This window comes from Saimiri boliviensis, chromosome X, assembly GCF_048565385.1.
Source record: "Saimiri boliviensis isolate mSaiBol1 chromosome X, mSaiBol1.pri, whole genome shotgun sequence".
NCBI classification, from domain to species: Eukaryota; Metazoa; Chordata; class Mammalia; order Primates; family Cebidae; genus Saimiri; species Saimiri boliviensis.
This window is the reverse complement of record NC_133470.1, coordinates 62,168,829-62,194,931: the sequence shown is the minus strand read 5'-3', so window position 1 is coordinate 62,194,931 and position 26,103 is coordinate 62,168,829. Positions and strand designations below refer to the sequence as shown.

The 26,103-nt window shown below is 37.0% G+C and overlaps 3 pseudogenes; all 3 read right to left on the bottom strand.

Annotated features, from left to right (window-relative positions):
- Window positions 1–924: 924 nt before the first annotated feature.
- On the bottom strand, window positions 925–2,329 carry LOC101050863 (coiled-coil domain-containing protein 112-like; annotated as a pseudogene).
- Window positions 2,330–12,403: 10,074 nt separating this feature from the next.
- On the bottom strand, window positions 12,404–13,515 carry LOC101051178 (14-3-3 protein zeta/delta pseudogene; annotated as a pseudogene).
- A 6,232-nt stretch (window positions 13,516–19,747) lies between these two features.
- On the bottom strand, window positions 19,748–22,407 carry LOC101050221 (moesin-like; annotated as a pseudogene).
- Between the last annotated feature and the right edge of the window lie 3,696 nt (window positions 22,408–26,103).

Genomic DNA, 26,103 nt, shown 5'->3' with positions numbered 1-26,103 from the left:
TGACTACAATAAATAAAGCTGCTATAGAAATTCTGGTGACATTTCTTGGTGGATATATACATTTATTTCTTTTGTAAGTGTATCTGGTAATGAAATTGCTAAGTCATTATGGGAGCATATGTCGAAATTTAGCAGATACCAAATCAGATTTCCAAAGATATTGTATCAATTTATGCTTCTGCCAGCAATGTTCTGGTTGTTCTATATAATTGCCAACATTTGGTACTCTAATCTTTCTAATATTCTTTATTCTTGTTTATGTGTATTCTTGTGTATATGCATATTATGTTTTTATTATAAATTTTCTTGATATCTAATATTTAATTTATTTTATAAGCTAATTGACAACTTGTAGTTTCTCTTTCTAAAATGCCTATTTAAGTCATTTCTCATTTAAATTGTCTGATTTTACTTTGAAGTGTAAGAGTTCTTTATGTATCTTAATATAAATCCTTTGTCGTGAATATGTATAAGGATTATGTTTTTCTAGTCTACAATATTTTTTTCACTTTCTTAATAGTACATTTTGAAGAAATAAATTTTGTTAAAGTTTAATTTATCAGTCTTTAAAAATGTTTTGCTTCTAAATATCTTATCCTCTCCAAAAATCATAAAGAAATTTCTAATTTTTGTTATGAAAGCTCTATGGTTATGCCTGTTATATTTGAGTCTTTGAATCACTTTTTTTGTGTATGGTACAAAGTAGGAGTCAAGGTTTATTTAAAAATATAGACATCTACCTTCCTGGTAGAAACAGGAATACTAATGACAAAGCCCCATGAAACCTAATACCTTTCAATTCACAATACAGCACAATAATCAATCTGACTAGGCCATTGATAGTTAAAGAACATGGTTAGTCATTCTCCCTGGTATAACTTACTATGTTAACATTCTTATCAACTGAGTAGCATTTTCATTATCTCATATTCTTCTCTGTATTCCTTGTCTCCAGGTTGGAATAGCCCTATGTAGAATATGTAGAAGTGGCCTAGAGCCTGTTGGTTCTATCTTTTTGGTTTCTTCTTCCCAACCTTTGGTAGGTTTGTAAAGCTTAGAGGGATCTCTACTAACATTGTTTTCAAACTTTTCTGTTTTTGCCAGTCTTCTTTGTTTTTGTGCCTTTTCATCTTCCTTTCCCTGTCTATCTAGAATTTTCAATTGAAGTTTACATAAATCTCTTTCTTAAAACCTGAAAATTTCAGCAGCAGTAGTTTTCCTTTTTTCTGCCTTTTCTCTTACCTTTTTTTCAAGCCTCAAAAATTCTTCCTGTTCTTTCTTCTGCTGGGTATAACTTTCTAGTAGTAATTTTAATTTAAACTGGCATTGACATTCTTTCTGATGTTTTTTCTTTTTATCTTCCTTTTAACTGGGAAGCACATTTCATTGACATTTCTATACTTTTTGGTATTTTCCAAGCTGCTAATTTCTGTTTCTTTGCTCCTCTTTTTGCTTTTGATTATCTTCTAGTTTATTATGAAAAAACATAGGTGTGTTGTCTGCCTTTTCCTTTAACTTGAAAATTTCCTCCTTTTCTGCTGCTTTTTCATTTTCCAACTCTGAATTGACTCTTTTTTTCTTTCTTCTAGAGCCAGAAGTTTTTGATACCATTTCTCATGCTGTTAAACTTCATCTTGTGTTCTTCCAGGAAGGTGTTCTAAAATTTCTTCCGTAAATATTGGCTTCCCTTTATGTTTGTTTCTCACCTTTACAAAATTCTCATTATTGTAATCAGCCCTGCCACCTTGTCATCCTCCTGTTTGCTGAAGGGATTTTTCAAAATCTAGTACCTCTTCTGGACGGGTACTTGGTGTTATTTTGTCTACAGGAACTTTGCTTGAGATTGCTCTGAAAGCTTTCTGTGTTTCTGAATTACCTAAAGCCCATGTGTCAATTTTTCTTGATATGGCACTGAATTCATCATTAGTTGTTTTCTCTTCTTTAATTAGCTCTTCGTATATCAACCTCTGCTCTTCTTTAAAAGTGTTAATTGCATTTTCAATTCCTCCAGTCATTTCTTTGAGCTCCTCAGCAAAATCAGGTGTAGGCTTCATATGTTTTAATCGATGCCTAAATTTCTTTACATTGTTATGTATTTTGGCCAATTGTTGCTATAATTTTGCTCTTTCTGTTTTCCTGCTGTTAATCAATTAATTTTCCAATTCTTCTAGCATACTATGCTCAATTCTGAAGTCACTTTTTTGGTTGTAGAAACGACTGTGTTTATCTATTTCCATGTTAATAACTTGATTTTTAAATTTTTCTGCTGTGCATACGAATTCTGCTTTCTTAGTCTGATTAATTTTCTGCTTCCAGTTTTGAAGATGAAAAGAACGAATAACAGCCATCATTCTTTGGTGGAGTTTCCTGAAGGTCTACAAGTAAAGACATTGTATTTCCTTAAAGAAGTAAAAAGAACCTGTCCTCAGCTCACGACAGTCTTCTTTCAGGTTTATATTGATCCACAAATATTTAGTAAATGCCTACTATGTTCCAGACACTACACAACAGGCATAGTTCTTGGTGCTGGTCCTCACTATCAAGAAAGCATCCTAAGCCGATCTTGGGAAACACCTTTGCTTTCGACCGTCCCATACTGAGTTTCTCCTTGTGTTCCCAGCGCCGGTACATTAATAGAGCTGCTACCAATTACTGAGCACCGAGTCTCTCTCCAACCAGGCACTGTGCCAGGGGTTCCCCAGACATAACGTTAGTCCAAAGCTCGGGAGGTGCACGTTACTATTCCCAATTTTAAGAGAAGAAAGTGAGTTGCCGAGAGCACATGTTCTTATCACGTGGCTAGGAAGCGGCAGAGCCGGGTTCCCACCCAGGTCTTCCTGGACTCTGAAACCTATTATTTGGCCTATTACTGATGTAAAAGTAATTTGAATAAGTTAATGTTACAAACATTATTCAATTTAAATACTCAAAACATTTCAAAGATATTTTGTTTCTATCATAGCATAGGAAAATAAATTGGAACAATCATACAATGACATTTTTTAAACAAAATTTGGTAACTTTTATAATTTGGAGTTAAGTTAGCTTAAGTAACAAAAGGTAAAGTTGTTTCTGTTTAGAGTTATGAAACATTAGTACGTTTTCTATGTTTAACAAGTTGGTAGTTTGTCAGTTATGACATTTTTGTGTAATAAATATTTTGTATTTGTTTGAAGCATGCTTTGTTTTATATAGAGAATACTTATTTTAAAAATATGTCTGTCATATACCCTATTAATTGTATTATTGATATGACCTTTTTGGTTTCCTTCAGCAATTCCAAATTTTCCTTCAGCCTTTCTGGATTTCACACATTTATAAAATCTTTGTGTCTTTCAAAAAATAAAATAAAATAAAATAAAATAAAATAAAATAAAATAGACATCTAATCCAACACAGCTTATTGAAAAGACAAAACATTCTCCATTGTAGTGAAGAAGACATTTTAGGGTAAATAAGTTATTTATGTATCTATGGGTCAGTTTCTGGGCTCGATTCCATTACATTGATCATTTGTCTCTACTCTGTCTGTTGGTTTTCTTTGGTCTGTTTGTCTCTATTCTGTATACTGGTTTATCCTTCAAACCCAAACACACTGTTTTAATTACTGTAGAATAATAATAGCCCTTGATATAGTGTAACTCCTCCAACATTGTTCATTTTAAGATTGTCATGGCTAATGGTTTTGCCATATATAATTTGGAATAAGCTTGCTACTTTTAACAAGAGTAATCACATTTAAATTTTATTTGAAGTTGCATTGGATATGGAAATCAATTTGAAGAGTACTGACATAACAATACTGAGTTTCAGAATCAATACTGAGTTTCAGATACGTGATGTTTATCTTCATTTATGGAAGTCTTTTTAAATTTAATTTGGCAATGATTTATAACAGGCGTCCCCAAACTTTTTACACAGGGGGCCAGTTCACTGTCCCTCAGACCGTTGGAGGGCCGCCACATACTGTGCTCCTCTCACTGACCACCAATGAAAGAGGTGCCCCTTCCTGAAGTGCGGTGGTGGGCCGGATAAATGGCCTCAGGGGGCCGCATGCGGCCCGTGGGCCATAGTTTGGGGACGCCTGCACTAGGGGATGCTGGTCTGGGTTCCTTCTCTCTGCCCTGCAAGCCAGAATGTTCACTCTGTGTGGGGGAGGATCTGCTGTTCTCTATGCAATGTTAATGCAAAGGTGAGTTGCTGGCAGGGGTAGGGCTGGCTTTCTTTGTGCCTACCAAGTCTCCATCTGTGATGGCATTTGACAGGGGGCTAGGAGGTAGACTGCACTTCCACACGCTGGTGGGACAAAGAAAGCAAAATTTGCTCATACAGACATGCACCAGCAAAGTGATGTGAGGAGTTGGTGTGGGCACCCAATTCCCCAAAGCTGTTGAGGGCCAAGAATAAGTCCAGATGCACTGTAGCCCCGTGTAGAGTTCACAGCTTTTCCCCCCTTCAGCCCAGCTTCTGTCTTCACTCTGTCCACAGTTGTTGCTTTTCCTCTAAAGATCTGTTAAGAGCATGCCAGTCATCTCGTTCTCTTGGTGGAAGCTGCTCCACCTGGCTTTCTAGTCAGTCATCTTGCCCTCCCTCACAGCATTAATTCTTTAAATGCTTTTGCATTCTCTCATGAAATCCTCAAGACCTAGTGATTTTTTAAAGTTATTGCTTATAAATAAAATTGTTTTATTTTTAATTATTTTTATTCCAATAGTTTTGGGAGTATATATGGCTTTTTGTTACATGAATGAGTTATTTAGCAGTAAATTCTGAGATTTTAGTGCACCTGTAACCCAAGCAATATACACTGTATCCAATATGTAGTCTTTTATCTTTCATCATTTTCCTAACCTTCCCCCATGAGTCCCCAAAGTCCATTATATCATTCTGTATATTTTTGTGTCCTCAAAAACAAAACAAAACAAAAGCCCAACATTATTTTGTTTATTTTTTATGGCTGAGTAGTATTCCATGGTGTATGTCCACCATATTTATTTTTATCCACCTGCTAGTTAATGAGCACTTAAGTTGGTTCTGTATCCTTGCAACTGTAAATTGTGCTGCTATAAACATGCATATGCTGTGTATTTTTAATATAATGACTTCTTTTTATTTGAGTAGATATCCAGTGGGATTGCTGGATCAAATGGTAGATCTACTTTTAGTTCTTAAAGGAAACTCCACACTGTTTTCCAGAATGGTTTTACTAACTTACATTCCTACCAATAGTATAAAAATGTTCCCTTTTTACCACACCAACATCTATTGTCTTGACTTTTTAGTTATGGCTATTCTTGCAGGAGTATCTCATTGTGGTTTTAATTTGCATTTCCCTGATGATTAGTGATGTTGAGTATTTTTCATATGTCTCATGGCTATTTGCATATCTTCTATTGAGAAACATTTATGTTTTTTACCCACTTTTGATAGGATTTTTTTCTTGATGATTTGTTTGAGCTCCTTGCAGATTCTAGATACTAGTGCTTTGTTAGATGTATAGTTTACAAATATTTTCTCTCACTCCATGCGTTTTCTGTTTACGCTGCAAGTTATTTCTTTTGCTATGCAGAAGTTTTTTAGTTTAATTAGTTCTCATTTGCTTACTTTTTTTCTATTGAATTTGCTGCCGGTGTCTTAGTTATGAATTCTTTGCCTGTCAGTCTCCAGAAAATTATTTTTAATGTTATCTTCTAGAATTTCTATAGTTTCAGGTCTTTCTTAGGTTTAAGTCTTTAATCCATCTTGAGTTGATTTTTGTATAAGGTGAGAGATGAGGATGCAGTTTCATTCTTCTACATGTTTCTTGTCAGTTTTCCCAAATCATTTATTGAATAGTGTGTCCTTTCCCCAAGTTATATTTTTGAATGCTTTGTTAAAGATCAGTTAGCTGTAAGTATTCAGCTTTATTTCTGGGTTTTCAATTCTGTTTCATTGCTCTAAGTGCCTGAAAATTACATGATTTTTATTTTGGTGTGTGTAAAACTGTTCATAGTACTCTGTATTTATTATTTAAAGCAGGGAGCAGGGGTTTCCAAACCCTAGGCTGCAGACCAGTACTGATCCATAGTCTGTTAGGAATTGGGCCACATAGCAGGAGGTGAGCAGTGAGTGAATGAGAATTATCACCTGAGTTCTGCCTCCTGTCAAATCAGTGGCAGCTTTAAAATCCCATAGGAGCCAGGTGCAGTGACTCACGCCTATAATCCTAGCACTTTGGGAGGCAGAGGTGGGTGGATCACCTGAGGTCAAGAGTTCAAGACCAGCCTGATCATCATGGTGAAACCCCATCTTAAAAAAAAAAAAAAATCCCATAGGAATGTAAACCCTATTGTGAACTATGCATGCGAGGGATCTAGGCTGTGTGCTCCTTATGAGAATCTAACTGATGCCTGGTGATCTGAGGTGGAACAGTTTCTTCCTGAAACCATCCCCTTCCCAACTCTCCCCCAGTCCATGAAAAAATTGTCTTCCACAAAACTTGTCTCAGGTGCCAAAAAGGTTTGAAACCACTTATTTAAAGTGATTTGGGATCTTTATTTATATGATCTATTTCATTTAAAATATTGCAATTTTGTGTCCTTTCTCTTTATATCTTTGTCAGTCTCATGAGAAGTTTATGAATTTGTCAATCTCTGCAAAAGCCAGCATTCTATTACTTTGATTTTCTTTATTGTTTTTGATTTTTAGATTCACTAAGTTTTTCTGTCATTCTTATTTGCTTTCTTCTGGCATCAAATTTATGTTTTCTTCTTTTTGTAGTGTCTTAATATGAGCTCAGATTATTAATTAGAGATCATTTCTATTTTCTAATGCAAGAAGACTGGATCTTTCAAAAAGACACAGTATATATATATATATATATATATATATATATATATATATATATATTTAAGACAGAGTCTCACTCCTTCACCCAGGCTGGAGTGCAATGGCGTGATCTCAGCTCACTGCAACCTCTGCCTCCTGGGTTCAAGCAATTCTCCTGCTGTAGCTTCTTGGGTTGCTGGGATTACACATGCTTGCCACCATCCCAGGCTAAGTTTTTGTATTTTTAGTAGACAAAGGATTTCACCATGTTGGTCATGCTGGTCTCAAACTCCCTTTCTCATGATCTGCCTGCCTCAGCCTCCCAGAGTGCTAGGATTACAGGCATGAGCCACCGAGCCCAGATGAAAAAGACACACTATATTCTTGCTACTAGAAAAATCACTTCTAATACAATTATGTTGCTAGGTTGACAGTAAAAGGAAAGAAAAATATGTATAGCATGCAAACCCTAATTTGAAATAGAAAAGTGGCTATATTAATATTTGATAAAGTGCCGTAAATTTACCTTCAACATTGGTTTAGCTTTATTGCATGCAATTTGATGTGTTGTATTTTCTCTTTCATTCAATTCTACATATTTTTTGAGAATTATTGTTTTGACCCATTAATTACTTAGAAGTGTGGTGTTTAATTTCAAAACCTTTGGAGATTCTTCTTCTTTTTTTATGTTATTTATTTATAGACTGATTCTATTACAATCTGAGAAGAGACTATGGATGAATTCAATACCTTTATAGTTGTTTTGTTTTTGTGGCCCAGAATGTAGTCTATATCAGTGGTTACCTCGTGGAAGTTAGAATAGAATGTGATGTGTATTCTGCTGTTGTTACATAGAGTGTTCTATTAATAAACACTTAGATTATAATGTTTGATGATGATGTTCAGTTTTCTATATCATTGCATTCTTTTTTATTTCTATCAGTTGCTGAGAGAGATTTGTCAATGTCCCTAACTACAAATATAATTTTTTTCCTGTAGTACTATTAGTATTTGCTTCATGAATTTTTAAGCTTTCTTGTTTGGCACAGAGACATTTAAATGGCTACTTTTTTATGGATTTATATCATAATGTAATGTTGTTATTTGTCTCTAGTAATTTTATTTGCTTTAAAGTTTACTTACATAATATTAATACAGCCATTCCTGTTCTCTTTTTAAATTAGTGTTTATATGGTACATATATATTTTTCTCTCTTTTTGCTTTCAGACTATCTAAATAACTACACTTGAAGTGATTTTTTTGTAGTAATCATATGCTGGGTCCTTAAAAAAAAGAACAACCCTACGTGACAATATCTAATTAGTAAATTAGGTATAATACAATTTCATTAATTATTGCTATGCTATGTTAAAACTTGATGTTGAATCTCATTGGTGATTCATGGGCATGAAAATTTGGCTCTTTATTAGACAACAATGACATCAGAGGGGTAAACAGAGCATTGACTAGCATTGCATTTCACTGACTCGTTTCTTTCATTGCTGCTTATTGGAGTTTATATCCTCACTTATTCTTGCTGACATTATTTGAATGGAAGACTCAGTCCCAACTAGAACCACCTAATACCACCTCCTTCTGCCTTGATGCTGCTATTTAAAAGTGTAAGATCAGCATCTTCCTGTGTCCACTAATAACAAGGGAAGGGAAAGCAGAGTGGTGACCTGCATCACTTTGCAAGCCTCACACCACCACCTTGTGGGAAGATGATGTTGAATTTTATCTGATCTCTACCAACAGGAGGCTTGTGAAAAGGAAAGTGCTAAGTAGCACCAAATAACATCCCCCATTGAATGGTGTCAGCCCTACTGGGCTCTGTTGTCACCACCCTTTCAAAAACAGAGCTCCAATTAACACTGCTTGGCAATCACCCATTGTTGCCTCTTTGACACCCCATTACGTTAGGTCAGGATGAATGATCTACTCCACCCTGGGTTGTGCTGATGTTGATGGGGAAAGTGGAGTACTGAGTAACACCAGCTCACACCACCTATTGCTTCAGGGTAGGAAGAAGTGCCTTTCACTATGCCATTGCTGAAAACAGTGCGCCCACTAATGTCATCCTGTTGCTTTTGGGGTTGGTGTAAGTTCAGCTCTTTGCTGGGATCCACTGAAATCATCTTTTGTAATAGCAGGGTTGGAGGTGGCCGTTTAACTTCTTAATGGGCTCTACTGACACCAGTGGTTGGAAAGTAGTGTGCTTTCTAGTAGTACCCCATTACTGTCTCATGAGGGTTGGAATCTCAACTTTCTATTGGGATCCACTGACACCACAACAGTGGGGAAGGCAAAGTGCTGACTAGATTTGCCGTTCACTGCTCATTCTGCTTTATTTTGCTGCTAGGTAGAGGTGGAAACCCAACTTCCTGCTTGGTTCCACTAACATCACACAAATGAAGGAATTAATGTACCCTCTCCCAGGACCAAGCAGGGAGTGAAAGTTCAATTTTTTTCATTGTGATCCATTAACGTCACCTTTTTTTTTTTTTCTATGCTCGTTAGTAATTCTGAGTTGGTTTCTCCAGTGCACTGTCCAACATATGGAAGGCAAAAATAAGATACAGGGAACAGATCAAGTTTCTAATGTTTCAAGATTACTAAGCAGCAGTCCACCCTCTTTTTTTTTTCCCCATCCTTCACATCCTTCAGAGCTTTTTTTTAATGTTTTGTTATATACGTATTTTTTATTTGTGAGAGAGAAGCCTAAATGAGATAAAAACTACTCTATCCTGAAAGGAATCCAGTTTCATATATATATAGTCATATATATATGACTATATATATGAAAAAATATATATGTATATATATATGAAAAAATATATATATATGTGTATATATATATTGGAGAGAGAGAGAGAGAGTTAGTTTAGCCTTTGTTGACCAGGCTGGAGTGCAATGGCATGATCTCGGCTCACCACAACCTCTACCTCCCAGGTTCAAGCAATTCTCCTGCTTCAGCCTCCCTGGTAGCTGGGATTACAGGAATGTGCCACCATGCCCAGCTAATTTTATATTTTTATTAGAGATGCGTTTTCTCCATGTTGGTCAGCCTGGTCTGGAACTCCTGAGTTCAGGTGATCTGCCTGCCTCAGCATCCCAATGTGCTGGGATTACAGGTGTGAGTCACCACGCCTGGCCAGTAGTATATTTTTAAAATTTAGTTTTCTTCGTACTATTAGAATATGAAGATAGAATTAGTTTTCTTTTAGGGGTAGGAGATCTTAGTTTTTCACCCTTGTTATTGATATGCATTGCCTCCCATCATCAACACTGAGCATTTAGAATGTTCTAGGAATTATAGAACATATAGAAAATGTCTCTGCTCTTGAGAGGCTTGCATCCTAAAAGAAAATAAATCTTTCAAAATAACATTGTTTTGTTTGCTGTTTTTGAAAAGTATTAAGGGGCTATTCTGTAGAGTGAGCTTTGAGTATAACTTAGCCCCATCATTACTTAGAAAACAGAGGAATAAAAATAGAATCACTTTTAAAGATAGATGATGACAGACCATTAAAGATAGGTAGAACTTAAACACAATCTCAACTAAACAGAAATTTGCTGCAATAAATAGGATGAGAAAAATAGTTTGTGGAATTCAAACAAGGGAAACAGGGTATCTTTGACATTGAGTAGAGCCAGAATAATTATGTGGTCTTTTTCCAAGTACATGGCCACCAAGTAGAAAAGGTTAGTGACAAGGCAGAGAGCTAAAAAAGGCAGGTAATCTTGTGTACCTGATACACAGAAAGAATAAAGGATCAAAATCGAAGGCAGACTAACAGTATGAAGAAATTCTTAAAAAAACAAATGTGATTCAGAAGCACAAAACTTACAGTTAGCCAGACACAGTGGCTCAAGCCTGTAATCCCAGCACTTTGGGAGGCTGAGGCAGGTGGATCATGAAGTCAAGAGATCAAGACCATCCTGGCCAACATGGTGAAACCTCATCTCTACTAAAAAATAAAAATTAACTGGGCATGGTGGCATATGCCTGTAATCCCAGCTAGTCGGGAGGCTGAGGCAGGAGAATTGCTTGAACCTGGGAGGCAGAGGTTGCAGTGAGCCGAGATCGTGCCACTGCACTCCAGACTGGCACCTGGTGACAGAATGAGACTCTGTCTCAAAAATAAATAAATAAATAAATAAATAAAAACTTACAGTTAATCCTACCCAGTGTCATGATGGACCAAAAACAGTGTGGCTTCCTCAGTCAGAAAATGCGATATACCAACATTTCAAATGGAACATATAACCCTTTTAAAAATCAATGTCTTCCAAAAAATAACAACTCATTTTTTTCAGGATGGGAGAAAGAGAAGAGAACATGGAAAACTGTTCAAAACAGTAGTTCTGTTAATAATATTTTTTAAAATAATCTTTGTGTTTAAACTTGGTAAAAGCCCATTAGCTGCCAAGAGAGAATAATAAATAAATTTGTAAACATATACAATTTCTTTTAGTGAAGTTTCAGAACCAAAAGACTAATTTACACAGAAAACATAGTTGAAATGTCTACTCACAATACTTTTATTATACTTACACAAACAGTATATGTATTGTTAACAACTAAACATGAATTGATCATGAAAATTTTATAAGACATTAAAAAAAGCTAGCTATTATCTAAAATACAAGGGAATTTTTGTTTTGCTGCTGTGCTATATATCTATAAAGTATATATAGTAATGTGTATATATATACACACATTAAAGTGTATGTATATATATATACATACATATATACTTGTATATATACACATATATACACACTTTAATGTAATACGTATGTCACATTAAAGTGTGTGTGTGCATATGTATATATAGTAATAGATATCAAGCAATTTGCTTTTACTGCATCTTTAATTTTACATTTGTTCTTATGTTGCCTAAAACATTTAAATACAAATAAAATGAGTGTAGCAAAAAATAATAAATGCAAACAGCAGATAACTTTACAAATATTAGAATATGAAACATTTCTGCCCTTCTCCAGAGTAAACTGAGTCACAACTTCGTTGAAAGAAACATTTCTCCAGCTCTAGTCAAAGGTGTGCACATTGAGGTTGATCATGTCACAGATATACATGGTTCAATATGTGATATCCGTGGTATACCTGTTTCTATTACAGCCTTGTAAGTGATTCAAACCTTAAAGTATTCAAAATTGCTACACCTGTAACTGAAACCAATTATCCCTTTGATTTCCCAGCAGGACAAACGGATATGTAGGCAGTTTTATTTGCTTAGACATGGAAGCAGTTTTATACTTGCCTTGTGAAACCACAATATACAAAAAGTACCACGTCAAACATGTATAACTTGTATAAAAATTCCACATCGGTATATTGTCTACCTCAAGATTGAAACAGATAACTCCCTAAGTATTAACTGGCTCTACTCCCCTAACATTAAACAGAAAAAAACACATGGTAAATATAGGAATGCAAATAAAATTAACATTTTTAATTCAAAAATTGTCATAAATTGTAAAGAAGAAAACTATTTGTGGGGCAGCATGAATAAAAAATGGTCTACTGTGTAAATTTTAGAATGAAGCTGTCAAAATTTGGAAGACTTGTTAATTTTCTCCTTCTCTTGCTTCGACTTCATCTCTTTGGGTATCTGATGCCCACAATGTCAAGCTGTTTCTCAGTAGTTGCAATATTAGTGTGCAGTCTTTGTATGGCTCTGCACTAAATGCATCAAATTCAACAATGGCTTAACCAAAAGCTGTCTTTGTAAGACAGCAGGCTTACTCTGGGGAGTTCAGAATCTCATAATAGAACACAGAAAAATTAGGGGCCAGACCCAATCTGGTAGGATGTGTTGGTTGCATTTCCTTTTTGCTGATTTCAAAAGCTTTTCTGTATACTTGTTGTGACTGATCCACAATCTCGTTCTTGTCATTACCAGCAGAAACCTCAGCTACATGACAATAGTAGTGTCCTTTTATTTTCAAATAGAAGACTTTGCTCTCTATAAAGCACTGGGGATCAACTACATTTTCAAAAGAGAGAGAACTTTATTGTAGATATCTCTTAGCTCAGTCTCAGTTTTATCTCTGTACGCTTGAACCAACTGCTGCTGCTGCCCTGTGTGTGTGTGTGTGTGTGTGTGTGTGTGTGTGTGTGTGTGTTTTCCAGCACCTTCCATCATTTGTTTAATACTTTAAAAACCCTCCAAGATGACCTATGGACTACTTCAACAATTTTATAAGTAACTGAAAGAAGATTCCTCTCCTCATTGGATAATTCAGCTCCTTGCTCAGTGGTAGACTTCATGCAGGCTGCCAAGTCATATTGCTCAGCTTCGTTTACCACTTTGGGCTTCTGAACCAGCTCATATTTATCCACGACTGGATGTTCTGTGTCTGGAGTGGGTGGTGGAAGATGAACTAGGGCTCAGCAGTCTCTGTGTAGTAGTGACAGCAGGAGCAAGGCAGAGATTCTACAATTAATTGTCAGGTTTTTTGTTATGTATGTACATATTTATTTTTAAACATTAAAAAATCTTCATAGCTTTTGGGTTACAAGTGGTTTTTGGTTACATGAATGAATTGTACAATAGTAAAGTCTGAGATTTAAGTCCACCATCACCAGAGTCGTGTACAAGTGTACATTGTATTCAATATGTAGTTTTTTATTCCTCATCCACCTCTAAACCTCCACCTTCTAAGTCTCCACAGTACATTATACCACTCTGTATGCCTTTACATATGCATAGTTTAGCTCCCACTTATAAGTGAGAATATACAGTATTTGATTTTCCATTCCTGGGTTACCTAACTTAGAATAATGGCCTACACCTCCATCCAACATACTTTATTATTTTTTTTTTTATTATTGAGTAGTATTCCATATTGTATATATGTCACATTTTCTTTATCCGCTTATTGGTCAATGGGCACTTAAGTTGGTTCCATATCTCTGTGATTGTGAATTGTGCTACAATAAACATGCGTGCAGTTGTCTTTTTGGTATAATGGCATTTTTTTCCCTCTGAGTAATGGGATTGCTGTATTGAACAGTAGATCTACCTTTAGTTATTTAAGGAATCTCCACAATGTCTTCCACAGAAGTTGTACTAGTTTACAGTCCCACCAGCAGTGTATAAGTATTCCCTTTCCACCACATTCACACCAACATTCACACCAATATCTGTTGATTTGAAACTTTTTAAATAATGGCCACTCTTGCTGGGGTAAGGTGATATCTCACCGTGGTTTTAGTTTGCATCTCCCTGATGATTAGTGATGTTGAGCATTCTTTCATATGTTCATTGGCCATTTGTATATCTTCTTTTGAGAAATGTCTATTAATGTCATTTGCCCACTTTTATTTTTCCAGCAAACATGCTTTATTTTAGAGACATAAATTGTACCAGTAAATTAAAAGAATAGTTTATCAACCTTCCCACTGCCTTTTGGTGGTTTCTCAAAAATCTTTTTTTTTAATTATATTTTAAGTTCTGGGGTACATGCGCAAAATGTGCAGGTTTGTTACATAGGTATACATGTGCCATGGTGGTTTGCTGCATCCATCACCCCGTCATCTACATTAGGTATTTCCCCTAATGCTATCCCTCCCCTGCTAGCCCCCAACTCCCTGCTATTTATCCCCTAACACCCCCATCCACCAACAGGCCCCAGTGTGTGATGTTCCTTTCCTTGTGTCAATGTGTTCTCAGTGTTCAACACCCACTTATGAGTGAGAACATGTGGTGTTTGGTTTTCTGTTCTTGTGTCAGTTTGCTGAGAATGATGGTTTTCAGCTTCACCTATGTCTCTGCAAAGGACATGAACTGATCCCTTTTTATGGCTGCATAGTATTCCATGGTCTTTATGTGCCACATTTTCTTTATCCAGTCTATCATTGATGGGCATTTGGGTTTGTTCCAAGTCTTTGCTATTGTGAACAGTGGTGCAATAAACATATATGTGCATGTGTCTTTATAGTAGAATGATTTATAATCCTTTGGGCATATTCTCAGTAATGGGATTGCTGGATCAAATGGTATTTCTATTTGTAGTTCCTTGAAGAGTTGCCACACTGTCTTTCACAATATTTGAAGTAATTTACACTCCCACCAACAGTGTAAGTGTTTCTATTTCTCTACATCCTGTTCAGCATCTGTTGTCTCCTGATTTTTTAATTATGACCATTCTAACTGGCATGAGATGGTATCTTGATGTGGTTTTGATTTGCATTTCTCTAATGACCAGTAATGATGAGGTTTTTTTTTTTTTTTGATATGTTTGTTGGCTGCATAAATGTCTTCTTTTGAGAAGTGTCTGTTCATGTCCTTTGTCCATTTTTAAATTTTTCTTAATTTTTGTAATTTTTTAAAATTCTTCACAGATTCTGGATATTAGCCCTTTGTCAGATGGGTAGAGTGCAAAAAATTTCTCCCATTCTGTTGATTGCCTATTCCCTCTAATGATAGTTTTTTTTTGTTTTGTTTTGCAGAAGCTCTTTAGTTTAATTAGATCCCATTTGTGTACTTTGGCTTTTGTTACCATTGCTTTTGATGTTTTAGTCACTAAGTCCTTGCCCATGACTATATCCTGAATGGTTTTGCCTAGGTTTTCTTCCACGGTGGTCATGGTGTTAGGTCTTATGTTTAAATCTTTAATCCATCTGGAGTTAATTTTTGTATAAGGTGTAAGGAAGGGATCCAGTTTCAGCTTTCTGCATATGGCTAGACAATTTTCCCAGCACCATTTATTAAATAGGAAATTGTTTCCCCATTGCTTATTTTTGGCAGGTTTGTCAAAGATCAGATGGTTGTAGATATGTGGTGTCACTTCTGAGGCCTCTGTTATGTTCCATGGTCTATATCTCTGTTTTGGTACCAGTACCATGTTGTTTTGATTACTGTAGCCTTGTAGTATAGTTTGAAATCAGGTAGCATGATGCCTCCAGCTTTAGGTTTTTGTTTTTGTTTTTGTTTTTTTTTTGTTTTTTGTTTTGTTTTGTTTTGTTTTTTTGCTTATGGCTGTCTTGGCTACGCAGGCTCTTTTTTGGTTCCATATAAAGTTTGAGGTTTTTTTTTTTTTTACAATTCTGTGAAGAAAATCAGTGGTAGCTTGATGGGGATAGCACTGAATCTATAAATTACTTATGATTTGTTTGTGTTTCTTGTACATTTTGAATATTATTCCCTTGTGAGATGTATAGTCTGCAAATATTTTCTCCCACTCTGTGGGTTGTCCTTCTACTCTACTGATTATTTCTTTTGCTGTGCAGAAGATTTTTAGTTTAATTAGGTCTCATTTATTTATTTATTTATTTATTTATTTAGTTAGTTAGTTAGTTTTGCACTTGCTTTTGGGGTCTTAGTCATAAATTCCTTGCCTAGGTCAATGTCCAGAATAGCTTTTCCTAGGTTTTCTTCTGGAAATTTTATTGTTTCAAGACTTAGATTTTAATCTTTGATATATCTTGAGTTTATTTATTTCCAGATTCATTCTTCTACATGTGAAAATCCAGTTTTCTCAGCACCATTTATTAAGTGAGGTGTCTTTTCCCCAATTTATGCTTTTGTATGCTTCGCTGAAGATCATGCTTATAAGTATTTGGTTTTATTTCTGGCTTATATATTCTGTTACACTAGTCTATGTATCAACTTTTATACCAGTACCATGCTGTTTTGATAACTATAGCCTTGCAATGTAATTTAAAAATCAGGTAATGTGATGCCTCGAAATTAGTTCTTTTTGCTTAGGATTGCTTTTGCTGATTAGGAACTTCTATGGTTCCACACAAATTTTAGGATTGCTTTTTTCTAATTCTGTGAGAAAAGATGTTGGTATTTTAATATATATTACATTGAATCTGTAGATTGCTTTGGACAGTATGATCATTTTCATGATATTGATTCTTCTAATCCATCAGCATGAGATGTGTTTCTATTTGATTGTGTCATCTATGATTTATTTCAGCAGTGTCTTGTAGTTCTTATAGAGATATTTTACCTCCTTGGTTAAGTATATTCCTAAGTATTTTTTTTTTGCAACTATTGTAAAGAGAATTGAGTTCTTGATTTGATTCTCAACTTTGTTGTTGGTGGTGTATAGCAGTACTACTAATTTCTATATATCGATTTGTAACCTGACACTTTACTGAACTCATTTATTCAATCTAGAAGTTTTTTGGAGGAATTTTAAGATATACAATCATATCATTGGCCAACAGAGAGGAATTGACCTCCTCTTTTCCAACTTCATTCCCTGTCTTTCTTTCTTCCTTCCTTCCTTTTCTTTTTTCTCTTTCTTTCTTGTTTCTTCTTTTCCTTCCTTCCTTCATTTCTTTCTTTCTTTCTTTCTTTCTTTCTTCCTTCCTTCCTTCCTTCCTTCCTCCCTTCCTTCCTTCCTTCCTTCTTTCCTTCCTTCCTTCCTTTCTTCCTTTCTTTTCTTTCCTTCTCTCTTTCTTTCTCACCTGATTGCTCTGGCCAGGACTTCCAGTCCCATGTGGAATAGAAGTGCTGAGTGTGAGCATTCTTGTCTTGTTCCACTTCTCAGGGAGAATGCTTTCAACTTTTCCTTATATGATGTTGTCTGTGGGTTTTTCATATGCTTTTATTATTTTGAGTTATGTCCCTTCTATGTTGGTTGAATGTGTTTTTTATTAAAAAAAATGCTGGATATTATCAAGTGCTTTTGCTGCATCCATTGAGATAATATGTTTTTTGTTTATAATTCCATTTATGTAATTTATCATATTTTTGACTTTCATATGTTAAACCATCCCTGCATTCCTGTGATGAAATCCACTTGATTGTAGTGTATTATCTTTTTGATATGCTGTTGGATTCAGTTTGCTAGTGTTTTGTTGAGGATATTCGCGTCTATGATTATCAGAATATTGAGCTGTGGTTTCCAATTTTTGTTATATGTTTTCCCTTTTTTAAATTTTTGAGGTCTTCCTACATTCTATTGGCATTGAAATAGAACATGGATTGAGCATAAACTCCTCCCAAAACAATTTTTAAAAAACTCAAAAAGTACACAAAAAACCCTGAATACAAAATCTAACCTTTCTTCCCAGCCTCTCTAAGGGTAAGTTACTGATCTTAAGTCAGCTCTTAATAGATTGCCCCACAATTCCTGGTTTGAATTTAGCCAATATAGGGCATATCACCAGGTGAGTGTCAATATAATTCACAGCAATGCACACAAGACTCCACAAGGCCAGGCACAGACTGGTGGTGGTGGGCAGGGGGAATTGAGGGACACTCTAAGCTAGGGACACTGCATGGTGGGACAGGATAACTCCTTGGGGACAGGAACAATAAAAACAAATAAGAAGTACTTTAAAAATGGATTGTATGACCTATAGTGACAGATGACATCACTAATACTGAAAGCTTCTTATATTAATGTTTTTGGCAAAATGTCATTTTGTAATATAATATATGCTTTCCAAGTATGGGAGTGATAAAAGAATAAGGCCAAAATGATCCTGCTCCAAGACTAATATCTTCTAATGGTGCATTAACAAGGAAGACAGAAATCAATATTTAGATATCACTGGAATACATAATACAGTCGAAAGAGAAAGAGCACACATGAGACAGAGAAGGAGGTGGATGCTCCTGGGTTGAGAGTAGGGGTGCGGGTGTGGAAGGGACTGGGCTAGAATGCCAAGCAGCTCTCTGGTTTACACCTCCAAGAGGCAGAACAAGACCTGGGTTAGAGGTTTGTCAAACAAAGGCAGGGCCCAGTCACCACTTTGGAGAGGAGTGATGAGAAGGGGATTTGGGGCACATTAGAGGGTTGAATAAACTGGAATCAGGGACACAGGCTTCTCACCATACTCAGCTTCTTCCACTTACTCCCTAGTTAAGCCTACTGGCATCAAGCTCTAGATGCCAAGGCCAGAATGGTTTTGGAGCAGGAGCTGTGGCCCAAGTAGCTCTGAGAGGGGAAGTGACCTAAAACCCCATGGCAGGGAAAATACTGAAGCCAGGTGTGAACATAACCTCTCTTTTCACAAGAGTCCTGATGGGGCTGGCTGGGCTTTTGGGTACTCATCCCTACTGTTCTAGCTGGAGAGGATTTGGGTACTGAAGCTGGGAGGGACAGATCCCACAAAGTGATCACAGATCTGAAATAATAAGTAAGGGGTAGCTCTGCCCATAGAGTTCACTTTAGACAGGCCTATACTCCTGTAAGAAATTGGGGTAGGATCTTCTACTCAGCCTTGCCAGAATAGAATGGTGAATACCCTTCTAGTACATTTGGTGAAGCCTCTTGAGGGCACTGTTTCTCCCATCCACCCTGGGAGGAACTGAGTCCCTAAAGTCAATGGCAAGGCTTATTGAGGCTGAGTATTTAACAGGCCCAATCTGGGACTTAGAAACAAAAATGACTAAACATCTGTTTATCCTCCAATCATTGCAAAGTCCAAATAACTCTAAAAGGGATAGACATTGGGAGGCCAAATTCTAGGTCAGTTGACATCCTAGAGCAGATAGCCAAGATCCTGTCTCATTCCCTAATCCCTGTAATATTCCAACCCTGTAAATCTCAAGACACTGAAGAAGAAGGTAGTGGGGGGGGGGCTAGCTTCCAACCTACTCCACAATTGACTTCCATGGGACAACAGTAAGTGTAAGGGTGTTTGCAAAATCAAGTGGGCAGTACCTCTGGGCTGGGGAAGTAGGATATTCTAGCAAGATATATTAAATGGAACAGAGAAGAGAAAGGAGGTTCCATTGGCACCACAGTGAGCCATTCATTTGCTTGGGGAAGTGAGTGGGGGCTGATAGGCTAGGTTTGGACCCAAGGCTACACTAAATGCTTGGCATGACTCCAGGGCTGCTCTAGTTAGTGGCTCCAGCACATCATGAGTTAGGTGAGTTAGGTGTAGGAGTGTGGGGACAAGGAAAAAGGGAGGAGGAGTCCCTAGAGGCTGGGTGCCCATTACATGGAATCAAATTCATCAATGCACTGCTCAATGTTGCCCTGCCGGATCTGGCACAGGGTCTTGTATTTATTTCAGCCCAGTTGCATATTCTCAGCATGGATCATGTCATTGGCAGTCTTCTTGGACTTATCTTGGGCATTGGCCAGCTCTGACGTGAGGGCCTTCAGGTGCTTCTGCATGCTCATTCTTCTCCACCTCAGTGATACATTCCTCCTCACTGCAGTCCTTGGCCATAGCATCAGCCCATAGGTCAGCACTAGCCTCTGCCCCATTCTCATCCTGCTCATCCAGCTCATTCTCAGCAGGCTCTGCCACATGAGGTGTACTCATGGCCATCTTTAGCTCAGCATTGGTCTCCTCCAAGTCTTCCTGTACTATATAGGCCTTCTGTTACCACTCCACAGCCTCACTCTCTTTCTTCTGTTGGGCCATCTTCAGCTGGGAGATTCTAGCTGTCAGCTCTGCCATTTCCAAGGCCAGCTGTTCTTGAGTCTTTTTCTGGTCCTGGGAGGCCTGCAGCAAGGTCTCCTTGACCTCTTCAGCTTCTTGATGCTCCTTGGCCAGCTTTTCAGCTTCACTCTGGGCACACTTCCATTCCTGCTCAACTTCCAGAGCCCTTCCAGAGTCTGTTCTTCCAGTTCTTGCTGAGCCTTTTTAGTCTGTTCCTCAATCTGCTTCAGCTTCTCCATCAGCTCCTCCTTTTCTCATTAAATCTTCTCTTTCTCTTTTTCTGTTATTTCACACTTCTTCTCATTTTCCAGCATAGCACACTCCATCTGCTTCTGGTGCGTCTCCTCCTGGGCCTGTGCCTTCATCTGCTGTACCTCAGTGGTGTCAGCTTGCGATGGTGCATGTATAGTTCATGGTTCCCCATGCTCAAGGCCAAGATTCGCTTGTTAATCTGCAGCCAGGAGCATAGAAGATGAAGTCCAGGGATTTTTTTGTCAATGGGCTTGATGACAAATTTCTTATCATTGAAATCCCCTGATTTCACTCCAGGGGAAGCTTATCTTGGGAGTCAGCCTGTCATTCTGCTCATAGATGTTGAGATCCAAGGCATACACCCCCAGCCACAGCTCTGAGCCTTTCTTGTTCTTGTTGCTGAAATAGTTCACATCATACATCTCCAGATCTTGAGCAATCTTCAGATATTCTAGGACAGCAACCCCCCTGAGAGTGCCACAGTGTTCCTCCTGCCACACCTGGATCCAATCCTCCCACTGTTCCCTGTTGAGTTTGTGCTGTTCCAAGAATCTCTGTAGCAGCAACTTTTCTCCAGCCAGGTAGCCAGACGTATGCACATCCTTATTGAAGTCGGCATACTTAGACTGGACAGCATGCAAGTCCAGCAGCACAGCAGTCTCAGGTGTCGGGGACCATCCGGGACGGGTAGGCATGTCTGCCGGGGGTCTCTCGACCTGCAAGAGGGTCCCAATACCTGGAAGAGAGATTGCGCTTGAGCGGGGATTTGGAGGGCTGATAGGCTGTGCCTAAACAGCAAATTTTATTTTTCAAAGGCCATGAATAAATACACTTTCTTGGCTCTGGTTTACGTCATAGCAAGAGGAATGTAAATGTATGCCTCACATGGCCTATACAATAGAGAAGTCAGATACACAACAGTTGCAAGAGGAAATGCAAGTGTATACCTTACATGGCCTATACAATTGAAAAGTCAGATACACAATCAGTGGTTGTAAAAAGTAACAGAATTTCCTGTGATCACAAAGCTTGTTTACATCTAGACATTATTCCTCCTGGCTGCAGGTATCTCTGGTTTGATCTTGTTTTAGAACTGAGATGTGAGAAGGTTTTCTGGTTTTGCTCATCAGAATATCTTTTAACCGGATTCTTCTTTGTCTACTCCTGACTCAACTTATGTCAACTTCCCCATTCAGGAGTCTCTGAGTCAGAAATCAAAGCCATCCCTTATGGTGGCATTTCCTTTGCAAATATCTCGACAGTTAAACCATTATCTAGGGTACAAGGCACTCAGGCAGGTAAAGAAAAGGTTAAAGCTTATTCTTAAAGAAAGAGTCATAAAAAGTTAAAAGCAGGAACCGGTTGCTGGCAGGGGGTCACTTGGTCTAGCAGCACCACATAGTTTTAGGCCCAAACGATATTGTGGTTGATATTAGAAACTGATCATCCATCTTTAAGTTCCCTTTTCCGGATAGCTTGACTGCCTCCAGTAAGAAACTGTGTTTGGGATCAAACTCACCATATAGTGAGACTCACGCCTTTTGGGGGTCTCACACGGGAATGCCCCCACACTCAGGTGGGCAGTACATATCATCGAGAATGCCATCTTTCACTTGCAGAAATAATAGGGGCTGAGTGATGTCCTGGATCAAGTCCTTGGACACATCCTCAGTGTAGAACTTGGCATGGAACTTAAGGAGCAGGGGGCTTTCCTTCCACATATCCTGGGCAATCACCTTATTGAGTTTCAGCCAGGTGGAGAAAACTTTCGTGTCCTGGTACTGCAGACCAAAGAATCAAACTTCCCTCAAGCCAATAATTTTCACCACCTGGTCAAATAGCTTCTTACCAGTGGTGTTGAGCTGGATGGCAAACTCCAGCTCTGCATCCATGGTGGTCACACGCACATTGATCATTTTGGGCATGGTGGCAGCAAAGGCAGAGGAGTTAGCGAAGTTTAGCTAGGACTGTCAGGCTGTGCTGAGCACGCAGTACACACGGCTCAGATTCAGGTGGCCAGGGACTCAGATTGGGTCCTCAGTAGCATCAGAGCAACTGTTCGGCTTCCTGATAACAGGCCACAACTTCACAAACCCCACCCAGGAAAGACTGTTTTCCTAGTTTTGGTATCAGAGTGTGATATTGCTTCATAGACTGAATTATGAATTATTTCCCCTTTCTCAATCTTTTCTAATAGTTGTAGTAGAATTGCTACCAATTCTTCTTGGAATGTATAGTGGAATTCAGCTGTGAATCTATCTGGTCCTGAAAATTTTTTTTATTACTGATTTAATTGCACTGATTGTTATTGGTATATTAAAGGTTTATATTTCTTTCTGATTTAATCTAAGAGGGTTGCATATTCCAAGGAATTTATTCATTTTTTCTATATTTTCTAGTTTGTATGCATAAAGTGCTCATAGGAATCTCAAATAATCTTTCATATTCTGTGGTGTTTATCTTCATTTTCATTTCTAATTGAGTTTATTTGAATCTTCTCCCTTCTTGGTTAATCTAGTTAATGGTTTATTCATTTTGTTTATCTTTTCAAAGAGGCAATTTTTTATTTCATAGATTTTTTAAATTTCTATTTCATTTAGTTGTACTCTGATCTTTGTTATTTCTTTTGTTCTGCTAGTTTTGTGGGTTTCTTTTTTCTAGTTCTTGAAGTGTGACATTAGGTTGTCAATTTGTGATCTTTCAGACTTTTTGATGTAGGCAGTTATTGCTATGAAGTTTCCTCTTAACACTGTTTTAGCTGTATCTCAGAAGTTTTGATAACTCACATTACTATTATCATTCATTGTAAATAATTTTTAAATTTTTATCTTGATTTTATTGTTAAACTCAAAACTATTCAGGAGCAGATTGTTTAATTTCCATATGTTTATATAATTTTGAGGGTTCCTTTTAGAGTTTATTTCTAGTTTTATTCCACTGTGGTTTGAGAAGATACTTTACATAATTTTGACTTTTAAAGTTTGTGGAGGCATGTTTTGTAGCCTACCATATGGTCTATCTTGAAGAGTGTTCCATGTGCTGATGAGAAGAATGTATATTCTGCAGTTCATGGGTTGAATGTTCTGTAAATATCTGTGAGGACTATTTGTTCCACAGTGCTGCTTAAGTTCACTGTTTCCTTGCTGACGCTCTTTCTTGATGATGTATCTAGTGCTGTCAGTTATGTCTTAAAGTCCCCCACTATCATTGTGTTGCTGACTATCTCATTTCTTAGATCTAGTACTAATTGTTTTATGAATCTCGGATCTCCAAAATTAGATGTGCATATATTTAGATTGTAATATCTTCTTGTTGGATTGATCCTTTTATCCTTATTAAATGACCTTATTTGTCTTGTTTTATTGTTTTTGCTTTAAAGTCTGCTTTATCTGATATAAGAAAAACTACTGCTGCTTGCTTTCTGTTTCCATTTGTGTGGAATATCTTTTTCCACTCCTTTATCTAACACTAACCCTTTACCTTAATTTTGTATGAATCCTTAGATGTTAGGTGAGTATTTCAAAGACAGCAGATACTTGGTTTGTAATTTTTTTAATCCATTCTGTCAACCTGCATCATTTAAGTGGAGCATTTAGGCCATTTACTTTCAACATTAATATTGAGATATAAGGTATTTTTCCAGTTGTTATGTTGATTTTTACCTTTACATTTTTTTAAATTGTGCTATAGTTTTATAGACCCTAAGAGTTTTATACTTTCAAGAGGTTGTATTCTAGTGCATATTAACCTTTTGTTTCAAGATTTAGCATTCCTTTTAACATTTCTTGTGGGGCTACTCTGGTAGTGACAAGTTGTCTCAGCATTTGTTTGTCTCAAAAAGGCTTTATTTCTTCTTCGTTTATAAAACTTAGTTTGCTGGATACAAAAATCCTGACTGACAGTCATTGTGCTTAAGGAGGCTAAAGATAGTAACCAAATCTCTTCTGACTTGTGACATTTCTACTGAGAAGCCTACTGTTAAGTCTGATAGGATTTCCTTTATAGGTCACTGCTCCTAGAATACTTTTCTACACTTTGATTTAAATAGTCTGAAGACTACATGACTTGGTGATATTCTTTTTGCAAGAAATCTCCTAGATTGTCTTTTAATTTCTTATATTTGGATAACTAAACCTCTAGAAAGGCTAGGGAAGTTTTCTTCAATTATTCCATCAAATGAGTTTTCCAAGTTTTTGCATTCTCTTCTCCCTCAGGAACACCAATTATTGTTAGGTTTGGCCACTTTACATAATTCTGTATTTCTAGGATACTTTGTTCATTTATTTTGTTTATTTTTTCTTTATTTTTGTCTGATTAAGGTAATTCAAAAGTCTTGTCTTTGAGCTCTGAAATTCTTTCTTTTACCAGGTCTAGTCTAATGTTGAAACATTCCACCTCATTTTGTAATTCCCTAAATGTATTATTTTTATTTCCAGAAGTTCTGATTGGTTTTTATTTAAAATATCTATCTTTTTAGAATATTTTTATTTATATTCTGAATTCCTAAAAAATATTTTCATGTTAGTTTTCACCTTTCTCTAGTATATTTTTGAATAGCTTAATAAGCAAAATTTGGAATTCCTTATCTTGTATTTAAAAGATTTTATTTTGGTTTGGATTCATTGATAGTGAGATAATATGATCTTTTGCAAGTATTCTAGAACCCTATTTTGTTATATGGCCAGAATTATTTTTCTGCTTCTCATTTAGGTAGACTATTTCATCTCATTATTCTTGAATTTATTTTTTATTTGACTGTGTGACTTTTAAAATTTCTTTTTCCCCCTTGATGATGTGACTTTAATGTTTATAGTTTATTGCAGCCTTGTTTGGCTTTTTTTTTTTTTTTTTTTTTTTCTTTCAGGGGTGAAGGCTCTGCATGAGTTCCCTGGTTATAGAAAATCTTTGTATCATGGGTTTCTTAGATCCTGGTTGTAGTAGCAATGTGCTCAGTGTGCAAGCAAATTCACCGTCTCCTATGAAGTTGAAATGGAGGAGGTCTTTTGAAGCTTATCTTGTTCCCTCAGAGTGTGCACTTTTTTTTAAATTTATTTTTTTTTCCCCAGTATTTTGTTTCCAGGTTGAGTAGTTTAGGCTTCAGAGGAATGAGTGTGGTATTCCTACACAGAAACCAGTGGTGGCTAAAGCAGGTGGGTAAATGCAATACCCAATGGTGAGCAGAGGACCCAACCTGACAGGTGACTGGGGGAACTCTCAGTTAATCACACTGAGGTCCTTCATAGGGAAGGGAGGGAGCCACCTCAGCTCTCCTAACAGGCCAGCAGGAAAACAATCTGCCTCCCAGTTACACTCCTGTCACAGAGTTTCATCTATTCAGGTCAAACAGGTACCTCTTTTCATGTGCGATAATGCTGATGTTCAATGTAAAGATGGATTGTGGCGGCTCTACTCCTAGCCCAAGTCTGAACATGGAGGCACATTCTTCCTTTGAGGATTTTGTCACCCTGAAGTGTTCCAGAAAGGCTACCTACAGGTTCACCCATGCTGAGCTCCCATGGGAGAGGTCCAAGCTATTTCTGCATTGGTGGGCAAGTGGGAAAGAAAGTCCTCTTCTCCAGTATCCTTCACAAGCACAAGAGCTGTCAGACTGTTGAGGTAGAGACACATAACTTTTCACACTGAGCCCAGC